General features: G+C 40.4%; 1 pseudogene; it reads left to right on the forward strand.

Annotated features, from left to right (window-relative positions):
- Positions 1-1,425: 1,425 nt before the first annotated feature.
- On the forward strand, positions 1,426-5,336 carry LOC147092678 (putative G protein-coupled receptor 139; annotated as a pseudogene).
- The last annotated feature ends 13,977 nt before the right edge of the window (positions 5,337-19,313 follow it).

Consider the following 19,313-nt stretch of genomic DNA (forward strand, 5'->3'; position numbering starts at 1 on the left):
AGCAGCAGCATTGTATTACACCTGAACCTGTAAACTCATGGCACGGCATATCCCTCATTGTGCTGTTACCATCAAGCCAGGGCCTTTGCAACCTTCTTCAGCCAGTATTGCCGAGTGGATGAACCGTCTCGGCCTGCACCTGAGATCACGACCTTCACAATTAGCCCAGAAATTCGGGTCTCCATGGGTGAGTACGCACGGGGTACTCACCTGTAAGCCCAATGGAAGTGCCGGTTTCCTACATGCACTGCGCATGCGCGGGAAACGGGAACTTCTGTTCCCCTGAACGAAGGGGTTCAGAGGTCGAATGCGTGCACGGGAGAGGCTGCGCGTGCACATCAAACTTAGATTTTTTTTGCAGGTTTTCCTGGGAGGATAGGTCTCCAGAAGTTAGGGCTGCGTTTTACAAGGTAAGTGGTGAATTAATTAAAATTAAAACATTTTTTTCCACAGGTTTATTATTTTTATATACTTTAAAGCAAGGTAAGTGTATTTTTAGACCCGTTAGAAAATAAAATTATTTTTTTCTAAAATTTAAATGATTGTTTAAAATAGTTATTTCATGCAATTTTTAGTTTATTTAAAAAATGTGAATTTTTCAAAACATTTATTTGAAGATTTAGTGCTATTTTCGGGCTGAGGTATTTGTAAGTTTTGACAGCTCTTCCTGTCAATCTTATGAATGGAGCATTCCCTGCTCCGATTGGCTCTCCATGGCTCACGTGATCCCAGGAGACACATTGAACCAACTGCGCCCCTGGGATACGCAAGCACTGTCCACCGGCAGCTGGACCAGGCCCCGGATCGGAATTCCACTCGGGCCCACAGCTCAACGGCTGGCGCGCAGGGTAAGTGCAGGTCGGGGGCTCGCACCCGCGGGAAGCCGCCGACCCGAATTTCTGGGCCAATGTCAGTTTCATCCAATTCGATTCACTCCATGTGACATCAAGAAATGACTGAGCGCATTGGATACGGCAAAGTCTGTGGCCCGACAGCCTCCGGGCTGTGGTGCTGCAGATTTGTGCTCCAGATCCAGCTGCACTTCTAGCCAAGCTCTTTCAGTACAACTACAACATTGGCATCTACCGATATAGTGAAAAATTACCCCGGAATGACCTGTCAACAATAAGCAGGACACATCAAATTCGACCAATTAGTGCCTCATCACATTACTGTCAATTATCAGCAAAGTGATGGAAGGTGTAGTCGCCATTGCTATCAAGTGTCCCTTAATGATCAATAACCTGATCATGGATGCTCAGTTTGGTTTCCACCACATTAACATGGCTCCAGATCTCATTACAGCTTATTCCAAACATGGACAAAGGATCAGAATTCCAGAGGTGAGGTAACGATGATTGCCCTGGACATCAAACAGCATTTGACCGAGTGTGACGTCCAGCAGCCCTGGTAAAATTGACGTAAATGGGTTTCAGGGGGAAAACAATTCTCTGGCTGCAGTTATACCTAGCAAAAAGGAAGATTGTTGCAGGTCAGTCATATCAGCCACAGAACATCGCTGAAGTATTTCCTCAGGGCAGTGTTCGAGACACAACCATCTGCAGCAGCTTCATCATTGAAGTTCCAGCCATCATAAGAACAGAAGAGTCCGGATGTTTGCTGCTGATTACAGAGTGTTCCATTCTATTCATAGTTCTTGGGATAATGAAGCCCACATGCAGCGAGAGCAGGATAACTTGCAGGCTTGGGCTGAAAAATGGTAAGAAATATTGCTGACAGACATATGCCAGGAAATGAAAAAATCCAAAAAGCGTGAGTGTAAACACCTCCCCTTGAAAGTCAACGGCATTACCATTGTCGAAACTCCCACCACAAACATCGTAGGAGACACCAATGACCAGAAAATTAACAGGAGGAGCCAAATAATTAATGTGGCTGCAAGAACAGGTCAGAGGTCGGGTGTTCTGCGGCGAGTCTCCCACCTCCTGACTCCCCAAATTCTTTCTCCCATTTACAAGGCAGGAGTGTGATGGAATACTCGCCACTTGCCTTGATGAGTGCAGCTCCAACAACATTGCAGAAGCTCAACACCATCCAGGACAAAGCAGCTCTCTTGATTGGCACCGATTTACCACTTTAACCATTCACTCTGTCCACCACCGGTGCACTGTAACTGCAGTATGTACCATGTACTGCAGCAACTCACAAAGTTTCTTCAACAGCCCCTCCCAAACATGCAAACTCTGTTGCCTGGAAGGACAAGGATAGCAGGCGCATTGTGAAATGCCACCTGCCAGTGCCCCTCCAAGTTACACACTATTCAGACTTGGAATTATATCACCGTTTCTTCGTCGTTGTTCGGTCAAGATCCTGGAAATCCCACCCTAGCAGCACTGTGGGAGGACTTTCAACAAATGGACAGCAGCGGTTTAAGAAGGCGGCTCACCACCAAATTCTCAAGGGCAATTAGTGATGGGCAATAACATTTGGCCTTGACTTAGCACACCAACATCCCGTGAGCAAATAAAAAAAACGTCAGAAGCAGTAATGGTAGCGATGAGTCACCACCCATTAGCTTAGATTAGTAACATTTGAGAAGAGTCACTACCAGCAATATTAGAATCGGATCACCAGGAATAATTGTGATTAGGGTCAACTACAGTAATATTAGAGCCATGTAAGCACCAGTAATAGGATCGTAGAGTCACCAGCAGGAATGTAACAGTAGGGGCATAGCCATTAATGTTAGAGTAGGGTCACCCCAGTCATGTTAAAGTAGAGTCACCGCAAGTAATGTTTGTGTAGGGTCTCCCCCAGTCATGTTAGTGTACAGGCACCACCAATAATGTAAGTGTAGGGTCATCACCAGTTTGTTAGAGTAGTGTCTTCACCAGTAATGTTGGAGCAAGGGCACCACCAGTGACGTTAGAGTAGAGTCACCAACAGTAATGATAGAGTAGAGTCACCAACAGTCATGATAGAGTAGAGTCACCAACAGTCATGATAGAGTAGAGTCACCAACAGTCATGATAGAGTAGAGTCACCAACAGTCATGATAGAGTAGAGTCACCACCACTAAAGTTAGAGTAGGGCCAGGACAATTAATGTTAGAGTAGGGTCACCACCAGTAATGTTAGAGTAGGTTAACCAACATTAATGATACAGTAGAGTCATCACCATTAATGTTGGAGTAGCGTCACCATCAGTAATGTTAGAGCCGATTCAGCATCATTCATCATCACAGTAAAAAACACATTTTAATTAGGCAATGGATGAGTGACGATTTCACCAAATTAAGATGAGCCTCCAAGAAATCAACGCAGTGTCCGGGGGAATGATTGCTTTATCCTTCAGGGTTTACTGGACACGCTCAGAGTGCAGTCCCTCTGGGATTACTTTCCGTTAATTGATGTCAATGGACGGAGTTTCATGGACTGAGCTGTTCAATTTCCCCATTGGCGGCCCGGGCGCACTGACGTTGAAAATCGCTCCTTCTTTGTTAAGTGACTGTAACTAAAGCCAATTATTGTGTAACCGGATTGTCCCACCGGGGCACCGATTGTTCTATAAAGGGGGAGCATTTACAGATCTCAGAAACACTCCAGCCGGAACTGTAAAGCAGCTCAGAATTCACACAAATCTTCAAAACAATGGCACGGCCAATAATTCTACAGGTACGGGACATTTACTACCATGTCCTCGCAGCATTTGGCATTTCCGATAAGTCAATGTATACTGTTGCCTAATACCTGTTGACTATCTCAGTGTTAATGTAACAGATTCCGAGAATGTCCACACTGCAGAGTCATTTATTCACCGGGATCAGTCGGTGAAAATCAACGGCAATCCCAGTCGCCCGCGCGACCGCTGAGGCGCTGTTCCGGTCGCTGGATCGCGGGCACCGGGCGCTCAATGTTCCTCCCTATACTGAGGGAGGGCGAGGCTGATTCCCCGGCCTCTCCAACAACACATAGCTAAGAAAAGAATGTGTTGCTCAGTGCCCATCGTAATCACGTCTTTTGTGCCGTTGTTCCCTGTCTACATTAAGTTGATAATTTCTCGGACTGCAGAAACTTCCACCCAACAGGGGATTTTGAAAGGTATTTTACGAAATCATTTCCGCTCAGGAAGGAGCTCCCCTCCTCTTGGCTGCGTTTGAGTATAATTTGAATGTTTTTTTTATCGGAGTTGAATATTTTATTTGAATTATATCTTTCCATTAATTGCCGTGTAATTATATTTAATACTTGACTGAAGTTTGCTGGACGGACGGCCGGTTTTCAGCCCCTCGATATTGAATGTTCAGAGATTTCTTTCCTTTAAATAAAGTGTCTTCACCATCGCCTATATTAATGAAAAAATCCGTGCGCTTAACGCTAAATAGGGACACATCTGAACATTTCCCCACAATAATCTGTGAGATTTATCTGAATGATCCCGTTACTGACCTCTTGTTGCTCCTTCTTACAGCGAACCTACTGACAATCGTGATTCTCTCCAGAGGAAACTGCGGCCTTTCCAAATGTATCTCTGTCTACATGGTGGCCATGGCAACAGCAGATCTACTGGTCATGATCGTCAATGTATTAGTGAACCGCATTTTACGTTATTACATTCCACATACATTCCTGTCGTTAACTGCTGCCTGTAAGTTCATTATATACCTGCAATGTGTCGCACTCTATCTGTCGGTGTGGTTTACAGTCTCGTTCACATTTGACCGATTTGTAGCTATATGTTGTAAGAAGTTTAAATCCAAGTATTGCACAGTAAGAACTGCAGCCGCGGTTATAACAACGGTCTCTGTCCTGATCTGTTTACAGAGCCTCCTGTTTTGGTTTGCATTTGAACCTGAGCGAATATTTAACAATGTTCACTGGGGTTGCCGCTCCAGAGCGGAGTTTATTTCATCGCCTGTAGGTGTGATGTTTTCCTGGTTACAAAGCATTTGTTTTACTTGGCTTAGTTTTGCTTTGATATTACTGTTTAATTGTTTGACAGCCAGACGTATTTTAGTGGCCAGTCGAGCCCGCAGGGGACTCCGGGGTCACAGCAGTGAGAATCAGAGCGATCCAGAGATGGAGAGCCGAAGGAAATCGATCATTTTACTGTTCTCTGTATCGGGCAGTTTTATATTGTTGTGGCTGACAACTAACGTTACTTATATAACTACCAGTCTGATAAGCACCGTGCATTACAAAGGAGATTATGCAGACTCTGCCTATATTGCCACTGAAACCGGATATATGCTCATGTATTTGAGTTCCTGTACAAACACGTGCATTTATGCAGCTACACAAACTAAATTCAGGGAAGAGCTGAAGCAGCTGATGAAAACTCCTTGGTCATTTATTTGCAAATAAATTAAAAAATAAAACAAAGTTTCTGGTCCAAACTAGAGAGCAAATACTTTGGTTTGCTGTAGTGAAAATTAAAAGGCCTCAGAGAACAGTTACTTCACTTTATGCCTTGTGTTTGATGTCTGCTGCTTTCCCCGGATGAACATAAACGGGACCCGCTAAAACAGCGCACGTCCCGCTCAAGATCCAAAGAGAACAGTTATGACTGAGCTTCAGCAGTGGAGTAGAACATGTGGGCGTCAGCGTTAACTGCCTCACACCGTAGTTACTGGAATGAGACGCCCCAGTATAATTAATAGTTAAAGGTTTCTTTAATGTAGAATCTATGTGATACAATCGTGGTTTTCTGTAATTCTGTAATCTTGGTGTGAATGTTGCAGGCGCTGGTCTCCCCATCAGACTCCTCCCCCCATTGTCTCCTGGACCAATAGAACGGAGTCCCGGCTCCTGATCAGTGTCTAATGATGGAGACAGTAGGAACTTGACTCGTCAATGTGACACTAGACATCTTTATTCACAGATGTTTACTTAAAACCCAAACTGGTCACCGAAATGTTGTAGAATTGATAACAGGGGAACAGATCATTTTAGCCAAAGAGTTCGTGTCCGCGTTTACACAGCACCCGAGAAAATAGTTCCATTCACTTTAAACCCCCTGATCTCAACATCCCATCAACCTATTTTTATTGATTGATATATACAATTTAAACTTGAAATGGCGATAATTTCTCCCCCTGTGAATTCCACAGCCTCACAACTCTCCATGTAAAGAGGGTTACCCTACTCGCAGTTCTAAATTACTTCCATTTATTCCTTTATCTATGGCAGTTAGTTCTTGATCCTGAACTAATGCAAACTCTCTCATTCTATCTATGCTATCACGTCCCTTCTTAACGTAAGCCACCTTGGCACGACTCGTAGAAAGATATAAGTCAATGCACAATCTCGTGAAAGTCAAGAAATTTTAGATAAGATGGTTAACTGATAGCTTTCCGTTTGACATGGTTGTGTTCTTGATTAAATTGAATAATTAGAAGAATGTAGTTGATATCTTGAAATCTAACACCTACAGAATCCGACCCTCCCCCCACCCGGATTGACAGAAAGGGCAGGAATGTTTTGTGTCGGATGTATTGCGCTGCATGATATTGGATTTTCGCTGCGTATGCAGAGGTGACGCATTGGGCAGGAAGCAATTAGCTTGTGATATTCATGATGCGGTATTCATGATGAAGATGCTATGGTGAACAGGTCCAAGACACGGTCAATCATGCTGAAAACAACCCAACTTGAAAAGGTTAATGTGGTTGTGGAGAGTTTAATGTTTAAAACCAATGGGTAGAGATCTGCACAGAAGAATAGACCGCGATAGATATACGTTGCGGATGAGATATAGTTTAATGCTGACATTAAATACTCTAATCCTACGATGGAGGGCACTGTACGGGAAGAGATAATCAGACTGTCCTGAAGTCTGCTAATGTTATACTGTATTTGTTTATCTTAATGTATTAATGTTTACCTTTAGCCTTTGCCTCTTAAGCAGTTAATTTAAAGTAGCGCTGAGCTGATGACCGAGGGTTCACCCTGCAGCAATGATCAGATTCAGGATGCAGTAAGAAGAAATGTAAGTAAAGTAATATCATTTTAAACTGATTCATATATTTCATAGAACTTTACTCATTTGATAACAGTGTTGGAAATCTGTTAATTATGTAAAGGAAAACATCTGGAATGTCATCATAATTTTTTTATTCGTTCATGGGATGTGGGACTGCTGGCAAGGCCAGCATTTATTGCCCATCCCTAATTGCCCTTGAGAAGGTGCTGGTGAGACGCCGACTTGAACCACTGCAGTCCATGTGGTGAAGGTATTCCTAAAGTGCTGTTAGGTAGGGAGTTCCAAGATTTTGACACAGCGATGAAGAAGGAACGGCGATATACTTCCAAGTCAGGATGGTGTGTGACTTGGAGTGGAACTTGGAGGTGGTGGTGTTCCCCTGAGCCTGATGCCCTTGTCATTCTAGGTGGAAAAGTTCGTGGATTTGGAAGGTGCTGCTGAAGGAGCCTTGGCATGTTAATTTGTACAAATAGTACAGAAATAAAGACAGAGTTATAATTAAACTTGGTCGAATAGCAATTAAAGGAACAAGAGTGAAATTATTGTTAATATAATGAACTAAGGTAATTATACGGGTCAGCCCAAAGGAAAACGTGCTCTTTAAGTATAGAAAACTATCATTTATGATAAAAAGATGAGACCGTTAAATTTCCCTTATATAGAGTTGTATTTTTACTTCTATATGAATAGATAATGCAAAATTGTGAGGATTGATACGAAGAGGCAGTGGAAATGTGACCGTTTGGACTGAGCATTCGCAATGGCCCAAGAAACTGAGTTCAGAATTACAACACGTTTGAATCCCCAACCAACAATCAGCAGATGTGATTGTAGTTAGTACTTTTAATTGTATGATTAATTACTATTGCTTATACTTTGTGCTAATATACCTATGCCACCTCAATTCAATGTTCAAGAAGCTGATTGAAAACCTTTCGCTGACAATAGCTTCAGTACTTTGTGAATGAGCTTCATTTATTAATTGTGATTAAGTGCCCTCTTAACCCTCTTCAGAGTTCCACTTGATCCTGAGCTTCTGTAAAAGCCAAACTCCACTTGGTTTCAAGTCTCTGTGGAGCCCAGGCTTTGCCAATCCGGCTATCATCCAGCTTCTACGGAAGTGATTATGAGTTTCGAGTAAGTCTGTGTAGCAGTCACATTCTCATTTAACTGGAATCAGACGATCAATCGTACATAAGGCACCAGTCAGGCTTCATGCAGAGGTTTTCACTCCATCAGACTCAGATGCGATGCATCTGCACCCAGCTACAATCGTGAGAAGTCGATATGCAATCAATCACATCATCCAAAATCAAAAAGTAAAATAGAAAGCAAAGTTAACAATTGCATTACCGTGTCAAATTCCATTCCATATGGTTGTGATTCTCGACCTCGTTTCTAATTAAACAGCCAATACTTAAAAATCACTCTTCCCTAAACTTTTCCAATTCTGATGAAGGGTTCAATCTGAAACGTTGCTTTTAATTGTCTCTCCTCCATGCGGCCTGAACTGCTGAGTGTTTCCAGCATTTTCTGTTGTTATTTCAGATTTCCAGCTCCGCTCTATTTTGCTATTCACATTGAAGTGTTGTTGTGTGCTCCTGGCATTCCTGTGATCTCTATTTGTTATTAAACGGTGAATAGCCTTCCATGTCCCCAAATTACTCTGCCATCTATCACTAATTACAGAGTTACTGTGCTCCCCTGATTACCATGGCCTCTATCACTAATTACAGAGTTACTGTGCTCCCCTGATTACCCTGCCCTCTATCTCTAATCACACAGTTGCTGTGTTCCCCTGAATAACCTGCCCATTATCTCTAATCACACAGTTACTGTGTTCCCGTGAATAACTTGCCCTCTATCTCTAATCAGAGTTATTCTGAGCCCCCAAATTAACCTGTCCTCTATTTCTAATTACACAGTTACTGTGTTCCCCTTAAATTTCCCTGTCATCTATCACTAATTACATAGTTAGTTTTCCCCTAAATTACCCTGTGCTCTATCTCTAATTACACTTAATGTGTTCCTCTATATCATCCTGTCATCTCTCTCTAATTATCGTTACTGTATTGCACTAAATTACCCTGCTCTCTTTATCACTAATTACACAGTTTTCATGTTCGCCTAAATTAACCTGTCCTCTATCTTTAATTACAGTTACTGAGTTCCCCTAAATGACACTGCCTCTATCGCTAATTACACCGTTACAGTGGTCCCATAAGTCACCCTGTCCTCAATCCCTATTTGCACAGTGACTGTCTTCTCCTAAATTACCCTGTCCTCTAACTCTAATTACAGAGTTACCATTTTCCCCTAAATTACACAGTCCTCTATCTATAATTAAACTTACTCTGTTCTTCTATGTTATCCTGACCTCTATCTCTAATTATCATTACTTTGTTGCACTAAATTACCCTGACCTCTATCACAAAGTACAGAGTTATGATGTTCGCCTAAATTATTCTGTCCTCTATCGCTAATTACCCAGTTACTGTGTTCCCCTAAATTACCCTGCCCTCTATCACTAATTACACAGTTATCATGATCGCCTAAATTATCCTGTACACTATCGCGAATTACACAGTTACTGTGTTGCCCTAAATTACCCTACCCTTTATCTATAATTACATACTTAATGTGTTCCCCTAAATTATCCTTCCCTCCATCTCTAATTAAACAATTACTCTGTTCCAATATTGTCGCTGTCAGCCATCACTAATAACATAGCTTGTTTTCCCCTAAATTACCCTGCCCTCTCTCTCTAATTATATAGTTACTGTGTTCCCTAAATTATCCTGCACTCTATCTCTAATTAAACGGCTACTGTATTCCCCTAAATTTCACTGTCCTCTATCACTAATTACATAGTTATCCCCTAAATTACCCTGTCCTCTATCTTTAATTACACAGTTACTGTGTTCCCCTAAATTACCGTGTCCTCTATCTCTAATTACACAGTAACTGTGTTCCCCTAAATTAACCTGTTCTCTATCTCTAATTACTCATACTGTGTTCTTTATTATTATTATTATTACTCTATCTCCCCTTTATCCACCCTGTATGTTACATCCTCAAAGAATTAGAGCAAATATGTCAAAAATGACTTCCCTTTTATAAAACCATGCTGACTCTGTCCTATTAAATTATGTTTATCGAAATGTTCTGTTATTGTTTTTTTAATATTGGACTCCAACATTTTGCCAACCATAGATGTTAGGTTAATTGGTCTATAGTTTCAAGCTTTTTGTCTACTTCCCTTCTTAAATAAGGGTGTTACATTAGCAGTTTTCCAACCTGCCGGGACCTTTCCTGAGTCCAGGGAGTTCTGGAAAATAATCACCAATGCATCCATAATCCCTACCGCCACTTCTCTCAAGACCCTAGGATGCAGGCCATCAGGTCCGGTGGATTTATCCGCTTTAAGTCACATTATTTTAATGAGTACAATCTCCTTAGTGATTTTAATCGTCATTAGCTCCTTCCCCCCCCCCCCATTTCCCCCTGCTTGTCCAGTGTTGGGATATTTTTAGTGTCCTCTACTGTAAAGACTGATAAAAAATATTTTTTCAGCATCTTTGCCATCTCCATGTTCCCCACCACTAGTTTCCCGGTCCCATCATCCAAAGGAAAACGTTCATTTTAGCCACCCTTTTTCTTGCTATATAGCTGTAGAAACTCTTGGATTTTGTTTTTATATTTTTTGCTAGTTTACTTTTATAATATATCTTCCCTTTCTTAATTAATCTTTTAGTTATTGTTTGCTGGCTTTTAATTGCTTCCCAATCTTCTATCCTCCCACTCGATTTAGCTACTTTATATGCCCTTGTTTTCAGTCGGATATTATCCTTTATTATTTTACTAAGCCACGGATGGCTGTCTTTTCTTTTACTCCCCTTTTTCCTCAGTGGAATATATTTATCTTGAAAGATGTGAAATATCTCCTTGAATGTAGACCACTGCTCTTGTACCGTCTTACACTTTAATCTGTTTTCCCAGTCCACTTTAGTCAATTCTACTCTCATACCTTCATAGTCTCCTTTATTTAAGTTCAGTGTGCTGGTTTGAGATCCAACTCTCTCACCCTCAAACTGAATTTGGAATTCAACCATATTATGGTCACTCATTCCAAGGGGATCCTTCACTAGGACATTTTTTATTAATCCTGTCTCATTACACAGGACCAGATCTAAGATTGCCTGCCCCCTGGTTGGTTCAGTTACATACTGCTCAAGGAACCCGTCCCTAATACACTCTATGAACTCTTCCTCAAGGCTGCCATGCCCAATTTGATTAGTCCAGTCAATATGAAAGTTAAAATCCCCCATGATTATAGCTGTTCCCTTATTACAAGCCCCAACTATTTCCTGATTTATACTCCGACCAACAGATTTGCAACTGTGTTCCCCTAAATTATACTGTCCTCTACCTCTAATTAAACAGTTGCTTTGATCCCCTAAATTACCCTGTCATCTATCTCTTATTGCACTGTTACAGTGTTCCCCTAAATTACCCCATCCTCTGTCACTAATTACACAGTTACTATGTTTCCCTAAACTACACTCTCCTCTATCACCAATTACACTCTTACTGTGCTCTCCTAACATACACTGTCCTCTATTTCTAATTAAACAGTTATTGTGTTCCCCTTAATTTCCCTGTCTTCTCTCTCTAATTACACAGTGACTGTGTTCCAGTTTAATCCAGGGGAGCACAGTAACTGTGTATTCATAGTTAGAGAAAAGGTTAATTTAGGGAAACAGAGTAACTATGTAATTAGAGAAAGAGGGCCCGTTAATTTAGTGGAATACCGTAACAGTGTAATTAGAGATAGGGGACAGCGTAATTTAGAGGAACACAGTAACTGTATAATTAGACATATAGGACGGTAATTTAGGTGAACACAGAGACTGTGTAATTAGTGATAGAGGACAGGGTAATTTAGGTGAACACAGAGACTGTGTAATTAGTGATAGAAGACAGGGTAACTTAGGTGAACACAGAGACTGTGTAATTAGTGATAGAGGACAGGGTAATTTATGTGAACACATTGACTGTGTAATTAGTGATGGGGACACGGTAATTTCGGGGAAAACAGTAACTGTATAATAAGAGATATAGGTCAGGGTAATTTAGGTGAATACAGTAACTGTGTAATTAGAGATATAGGACAGGGTAACATGGTGAACACAGTAACTGTGTAATTAGAGATAGAGGGCGGGGTAATTTAGGGGAACACAGTAACTCTGTAATTAGAGATTGAGGACAGTTTATTTAGGGGAACACAGCAACTGCGTAATTAGAGATTGAGGACAGTGTATTTAGGGGAACACAGTAACACTGTAATTAGAGATTGAGGACAGTGTATTTTAGTGAACACAGTAACTGTATAATAAGAGATAAAGGACAGGGTAATTCAGGGGATTAAAGTAACTGTTTAATTAATGATAGAGGGCTGGGTAATTTAGGGGAACACTGTAAATTTGTAATATGAGTTAGAGGACAGGGTACTATAGGGGATCAAAGTAACTGTTTAAATAGAGATAGAGGACAGGGTAATTTAGGGGAACACAGTAACTGTGTAATTAGAGATTGAGGGCAGGGTAATTTAGTGGAACACAGTATCTCTGTAAATAGAGATAGAGATAGAGAAGAGGGTAATATAGGGGAACAGGGGAACTGCGTAATTAGTGATAGAGGACAGGGTAATTTAGTGCAACAGTAATGATAATTAAAGATAGTGGACAGGATAATATAGAAGAACACAGTAAGTATAATTAGAGATAGACGACAGGGAAATTCAGGGGAAAACTAACTATGTAGTTAGTGACTGATGAGAGGGAAAATTAGGGGAACACAGCAACAGTGTAATTAGAGAAAGAGGACAGGGTAATTTAGGGGAGCACAGTATCGTGTAATTAGAGATAGAGGACTGGGTAATTTAGGGGATCAAACTAACTGTTTAATTAGAGATAGCCACAGGGTAAATTAGGGGAACACAGTAACTGTTCAATTTGTGATAAAGGAAGGGGTAATTTATTAGAACACAGTATGTATAATTAGAGCCAGACGACAGGATAATATGGAAGAACACAGTCAGTGTTTTTAGAGATAAAGAACAGGGTAATTTAGGGGAAAACTAACTATGTAATTAGTGATAGATGACAGTGAGGTTTAGGGGAACATAGTAACTGTGTAATTAGTGATAGAGGACAGGGTAATTTAGGGGAACACAGTAACTGTGTAATTAGTGATAGAGGGCAGTGAGGTTTAGGGGAACATCGTAACTTTGTGATAAGAGATAGAGGACAGGGTAATTCAGGGGAACACAGTTACTGTATAATTAGAGGTAGAGGACAGGTTAATTTAGGTGAACACATTAACAGTGTAATTAGAGTTACAGGAGAGGGTAATTTAGGTGAACACTGTAACTGTGTAATTAGAGATAAAGGACAGGGTAATTTAGGGGAACACAGTTAATGTATAATTCGAGTTACAGGAGAGGGTAATTTAGGTGATCGCTGTAACTGTGTAATTAGAGATAGAGGACAGGGTAATTTATGGGAACACAATAAATGTAATTAGTGATAGAGGACTGGGTAATTTATGGGAACATAGTTAATGTATAATTAGAGTTACAGGAGAGGGTAATTTAGGTGAACACTGTAACTGTGTAATTAGAGATAAAGGACAGGGAAATTTAGGGGAACACAGTTAATGTATAATTCGAGTTACAGGAGAGGGTAATTTAGGTGATCGCTGTAACTGTGTAATTAGAGATAGAGGACAGGGTAATTTATGGGAACACAATAAATGTAATTAGTGACAGAGGACAGGGTAATTTAGGTGAACACAGTTACTGTATAATTAGGGATATTGGACAGGGTAATTTAGTTGAACCACTGACTGTGTAATTAGTGATAGAGGACAGGGTAATTTAGGGGATCACAGTTCCTGTATAATTAGAGATATATGTCAGGGAAATTTAGCTGAACACAGTAACTGTGTAATTAAAGTTATCGGACAGTGTAATTTAGGGGAAAGCAACAAATGTGTAATTAGAGAGAGAGGTCAGTGTAATTTAGGTGAACACAGTAACTGTGTAATTAGAGATTGTGGACAGTGTACTATAGTGGAACACATTAACTGTGTAATTAAAATAGAGGACAGGGTAGTTCAGGGGATCAAAATAACTGTTTAATTAAAGATAGAGGACTGGGTAATTTAGGGGAATACTGTAAGTTTGTAATTAGAGTTAGAGGATAGGGTACTATAGGGGATCAAAGTAACTGTTTAAATAGAGATAGAGGACAGGGTAGTTCAGGGGATCAAAGTAATTGTTTAATTATAGATAGAAGAGAGGGTAATTTTGGGGAACACAGTTACTTTTTTATTATAGATAGAGGGTAGGGTAATTTAGGGGAACACAGTAACTCTGTAATTAGCGATAGAGGCAGTGTAATATAGGCGAAATCAGTAACTGTAATTAAAGGTAGAGAACAGGGTAATATAGGGGAACAGGGTAACTGTGTAATTAGTGATAGAGGACAGGGAAATTTAGTGCAACAGTGTAATGATAATTAAAGATAGAGGGCAGGATAATATAGAAGAATACAGTAAGTGTAATTGGAGATAGAGGACAGGGAAATTTTGGGGAAAACTAACAATGTAGTTAGTGATTGATGAGAGGGAAAATTAGGGGAACACAGTAACTGTGTAATTCGAGATAGAGGACAGTGTAATTTTGGGGAACACAGTAACTGTGTAATTAGAGATAGAGGGCAGGGAAATTAAGGGGAACACAGTAACTGTTTAATTAGAGATCGCAGACAGGGTAAGTTAGGGGATCAAAGTAACTGTTTAATTAGAGATAGCAGACAGGTTAATTTAGGGGAGCACAGTAACTGTCCAATTAGTGACAGAGGACGGGTTAAGTTATGTGAACACAGTTACTTTGATCCTCTAGAGTACCCCGTCCTCTATCTCTATTTAAACAGTTATTTTGATCCCCTATAGTACCCTGTCCTCTAACTCAAATTACAAAGTTACTGTTTTCCCCTAAATTACCCAGCCCTCTATCATTAATTAAACAGTTACTTTGATCCCCTGAATTACCCAGTCCTTTATCTCTAATTATACAGTTACTGTGTTCCACTAAATTACACTGTCCTCAATTTCTAATTACACAGTTACTGTCTTCCCCTAAATTACCCTCTCCTCAATCACTAATTACACACGTACTGTGTTATCCTAAATTATCCTGTCCTTAATCTGTAAGTACACAGTTACTGTGTAACACTAAATTACCCTGCGCTCTATCTCTAATTAGATAGTTACTGTGTTCCCCTAAATTATGCTGCCCTCTATCTCTAATTACAGGGTTACTTTGTTCCCCGAAATTTCCCTGACATCTATCACTAATAAGATAGTTTGCTTTTCCCTAAATTACCTGCCCTCTATCTCTAATTACACAGTTACTGTGTTCACCTAAATTAGACTGTCCCCTCTCTCTAAGTACACAGTTGCTGCTTTCCCCTAAATTGCCCTGTCCTATATCTCTAATTACACAGTTACTGTGTTCACCTAAATTAGACTGTCCCCTCTCTCTAATTACACAGTTGCTGCTTTCCCCTAAATTGCCCTGTCCTATATCTCTAATTACACAGTTACTGTGTTCACCTAAATTACCCTGTCCTCTATGTCTAATTAAACAGTTACTTTGTTCTCCTAAATTACCTGTCTTCTATCACTAATTACAATTAATGTGTTCCCCTAAATTCCTCTGTCCTCTATCACTAATTACACACTTATTGTGTTCCCCTGAATTTCACTGTCATCTATCACTAATAACTTAGTTTTTTTTCCCCTAAATTACCCTGCCCTCTATCTCTAATTACACATTTACTGTGTTCCCCTAAATTAGCCTGCTCTCTTTCTCTAATTACGCAGTTACTGTGGTCAGCTAAATTACCCTGTCCTATATCTCGAATTAGACAGTAACTGCGTTCTCCTAAATTATCCTCACCTCTATCACTAATTACAGTTATTTTGTTCCCCTAAATTACGCTGTCCTCTCTCACTAATTACACAGTTACTGTGTTCCCTTAAATTACCCAGTCCTCTATTTCCAATTACACAATTACTGTGTTCCCCTAAATTAACCTGACCTCTACCTCTAATTACACTTACTGTGTTCCCCTATATTACCCTTTCCTCTCTCTATAATTACAGCTACTGTGATGCACTAAATTACCCTGTCCTCTATCTCCACGTACTTAGTTACTGTGTTCCCCAAAGTTATACTGTCCTCTACCTCTAATTAAACAGTTGCTTTGATCCCCTGAATTACACTGTCCTCTATCTCTAATTACACTGTTACTGTTTTCCACTAAATTACCCCGTCCTCTGTCACTAATTACACTGTTACTGTGTTCCCCTAAATTACACTGTCCTCTATCTCTAATTACACTGTTACCGCATTCCTCTAATTTAACGTGTCCTCGATCTTTAATTACATAGTTACTGTGTTCCCCTAAATTATCTTTTCCTTTATTTTTGAATACATAGTAAGTGTGTTGTTGAAATTAAACTGTGCTGTAGCTGTTATTAAGCATTTACTCTGTTCCCCCAAATTACCCTCTCCTCTAAATCTGATTACACAGTTACTGTGATCCCCTAAATTTACTGTCCTCTATCTCCAATTAAACAGTTACTGTGTTGTCCTAAATTACCTGGACCTCGATCTCTAATTACACAGTTGGTCTATTCCTCTGAATTAACCCTGTCCTCTCTCTCTAATTACACATTTACTGAAATCCGCTAAATTACCTGACCTCTATCACTAATTATAATGTTTATGTAATCCCCTAAATCTATCACAAAATACATAGTTAGTTTTCCCCTAAATTACCCTGTCGTCTATCACTAAGTACACACTTACTGTGTTCCCCTAAATTACCAAGTCCTCTATCACTAATTAGACCCTGAATGTGTTCCCCTAAATTACCCTGTGCTCTATCTCTAATTAGACCCTGAATGTGTTCCCCTAAATTACCCTGTCCTCCATCTTTTATTACACAGTTACTGAGTTCCCCTAAATTACCCCGCGTATCTATCTCTAATTAAACTGTTACTTGGATCCCCTAAATTATCCTGCTCTCTATCTCTACAGACACTGTTACATTTTTCCCCTAAATTACCCCGTCCACTATCTCTAATTAAACAGTTACTGTGTTCCCCTAAATAAACCTGTCCTCTATCTCTAATTACAAATTACTGTGTTCCCCTAACTTTCCCAGTGCTCTCTCTCTAATTACACAGACACTGTGTTCTCCTAAATTTCCCTGTCGTCTATCTCTATTGACACAGTTAGTAATTTCCCCTAAATTACCGTGTCCTCTATCTCGAATTACACCGTTACTGTGTTCCACTAAATTACCCTGTGCTCTATCTCTAATTACACAGTTACTGTGTTCCTCTCAATTGCACTGTGCTCTATCTCTAATTACACAGTTATTGTGTTCCACTAAATTACCCTGTCCTCTATCTCTAATTACACAGTTACTGTTTTCCCCTAAATTACCCTGTCCTCTATCACGACACAGTTACTGTTTTCCCCTAAGTTACCCTGTCCTCTATCTCTAATTACACAGTTACTGTGTTCCCCTAAATTACCCTGTCCTCCATCTCTAATTACACAGTTACTGTGTTCCCCTCAGTTACTCTGTCCTCTATCACTAATTACACACTTACTGTGTTCTCCTAAAATACCCTGTCCTCTATCTCTAATTACAGATGTTCTGTGTTCCCCTAAATTACCCTACCCTCTATTTCTAATTAGATAGTTACTGTGTTCCTCTAAATTATCCTGCCCTCTATCTCTAATTACATTGTTACTCTGTTACTGTAAAGTCAGTTTAATCTGTTTTTTATTAAATATCTGCTGCACTCCTCAAACTTACCCTGTTCTCTATCTCTAATTAAATAGTCACTGTGTTCCTGTATATTACCCTTTAGTCTATTTCTGCTTAAGCACTTGCTGCATTCCTCAAATTAACCTGTTCTGTGTTTCTAATTCAACAATTACTGTGTTGCCCTATACGTTCTGTTATTCTACCTAAGCAAACCATTGTTGTATTCCCCTATAATCTCCTTTATTCTATTTTAATTAAAGAGTTGCTGCATTCCCCTAAGTTTACCTGTCCTGTAATTTAATTAAACACATACTGTATTCCCCTGAATTCCCCTATTACCAATCCTGTAAGTCTGTGTTTTCCCAGCAACCATATCCTGTTGCCTTAATCCTATTCCAATTAAACTGCATGACCATCCTGTTTCTCTTCCTAGTCCCATGCTATCCGATAATGTGAACAGTTCTCTCTGCTCTGGCACTGTCGCCTCCCTTTCACATCAGCCGCCATCACTCCCTCCTGACAAATGCACCCTTGAGCCCTCTAACGTTTGCAACATCTCCAACATCATATTCCTGTCCAAAGTATTTGACCTTATTGTCGCCTCCCAAATTCGTGTCCATCTCTCCCGCAATTCCCTGTTTGAATCTATCCAATCAAATTTCTGCCTTTGCACAGCACTTCAAACGGCCATTATTGAAGTCACAAATTATATGCTCTGTGTCTGTGACCATGGTACACTATCCCCTTTCATTCTTCCCGTCCTTGACGCGTTTGACCACCCCATACTTCTCCACGCCTCTCCTCCATTTTCCAACTGTGTGGAACTGCCCTCGTCTGGTTCCACTCTAACCTAAGCAGTCTGAGCCAGATAATATCCTGCAATGGCATATCTTCGCTCTCACACCATTACCTCTAACCCCAAAGGTAATGCTCTTTGATCCTTCAATTGCATCTACCTGCTGCCCCTTGGTGACATCAGCCAAAAACGCAACATCAGATTTCACAGGTATGCAGAAGACACAGAACTCTACCTCAACTCTCTCAACTCTTCCACTGTCTCTTTGTTGTCAAATAGCATGTCTGCCCTCCATTCAAGGATGAGCCAAAATTTCCTCCTGTGAATCCTACACGTTCTTCACCCCACCATTGACAGCCTTGCCTTTAGTTGTATAGGCTCTAAACACTGGAATTCCCTTCCTCAAACTCTGCATTTCTCCTCTCCTTTATGACACTCTTTAAAACCTACCTCTGATCACGCTTTTGGTCACCTGCCCACGTGTCTCCTTCTTTGGCTCTTTAGGCCTTTGTGTCTGATTATGCTATTGGAAGCGCATTGGGGAGTTTTATTAATTTAATTGCGCTATTTAAATGAACGCTGATGTAAAAGGAAGTCCATTCTGGCCAGTTCCTCAGCCAAATGCATCTAGCTGGTTTGGGCCATTCATAATGAAAATATTG

Source organism: Somniosus microcephalus, unplaced genomic scaffold (genome assembly GCF_052327205.1).
Source record: "Somniosus microcephalus isolate GS21.2 unplaced genomic scaffold, FLI_Smic_1.0 unresolved_chr2, whole genome shotgun sequence".
NCBI classification, from domain to species: domain Eukaryota; kingdom Metazoa; phylum Chordata; class Chondrichthyes; order Squaliformes; family Somniosidae; genus Somniosus; species Somniosus microcephalus.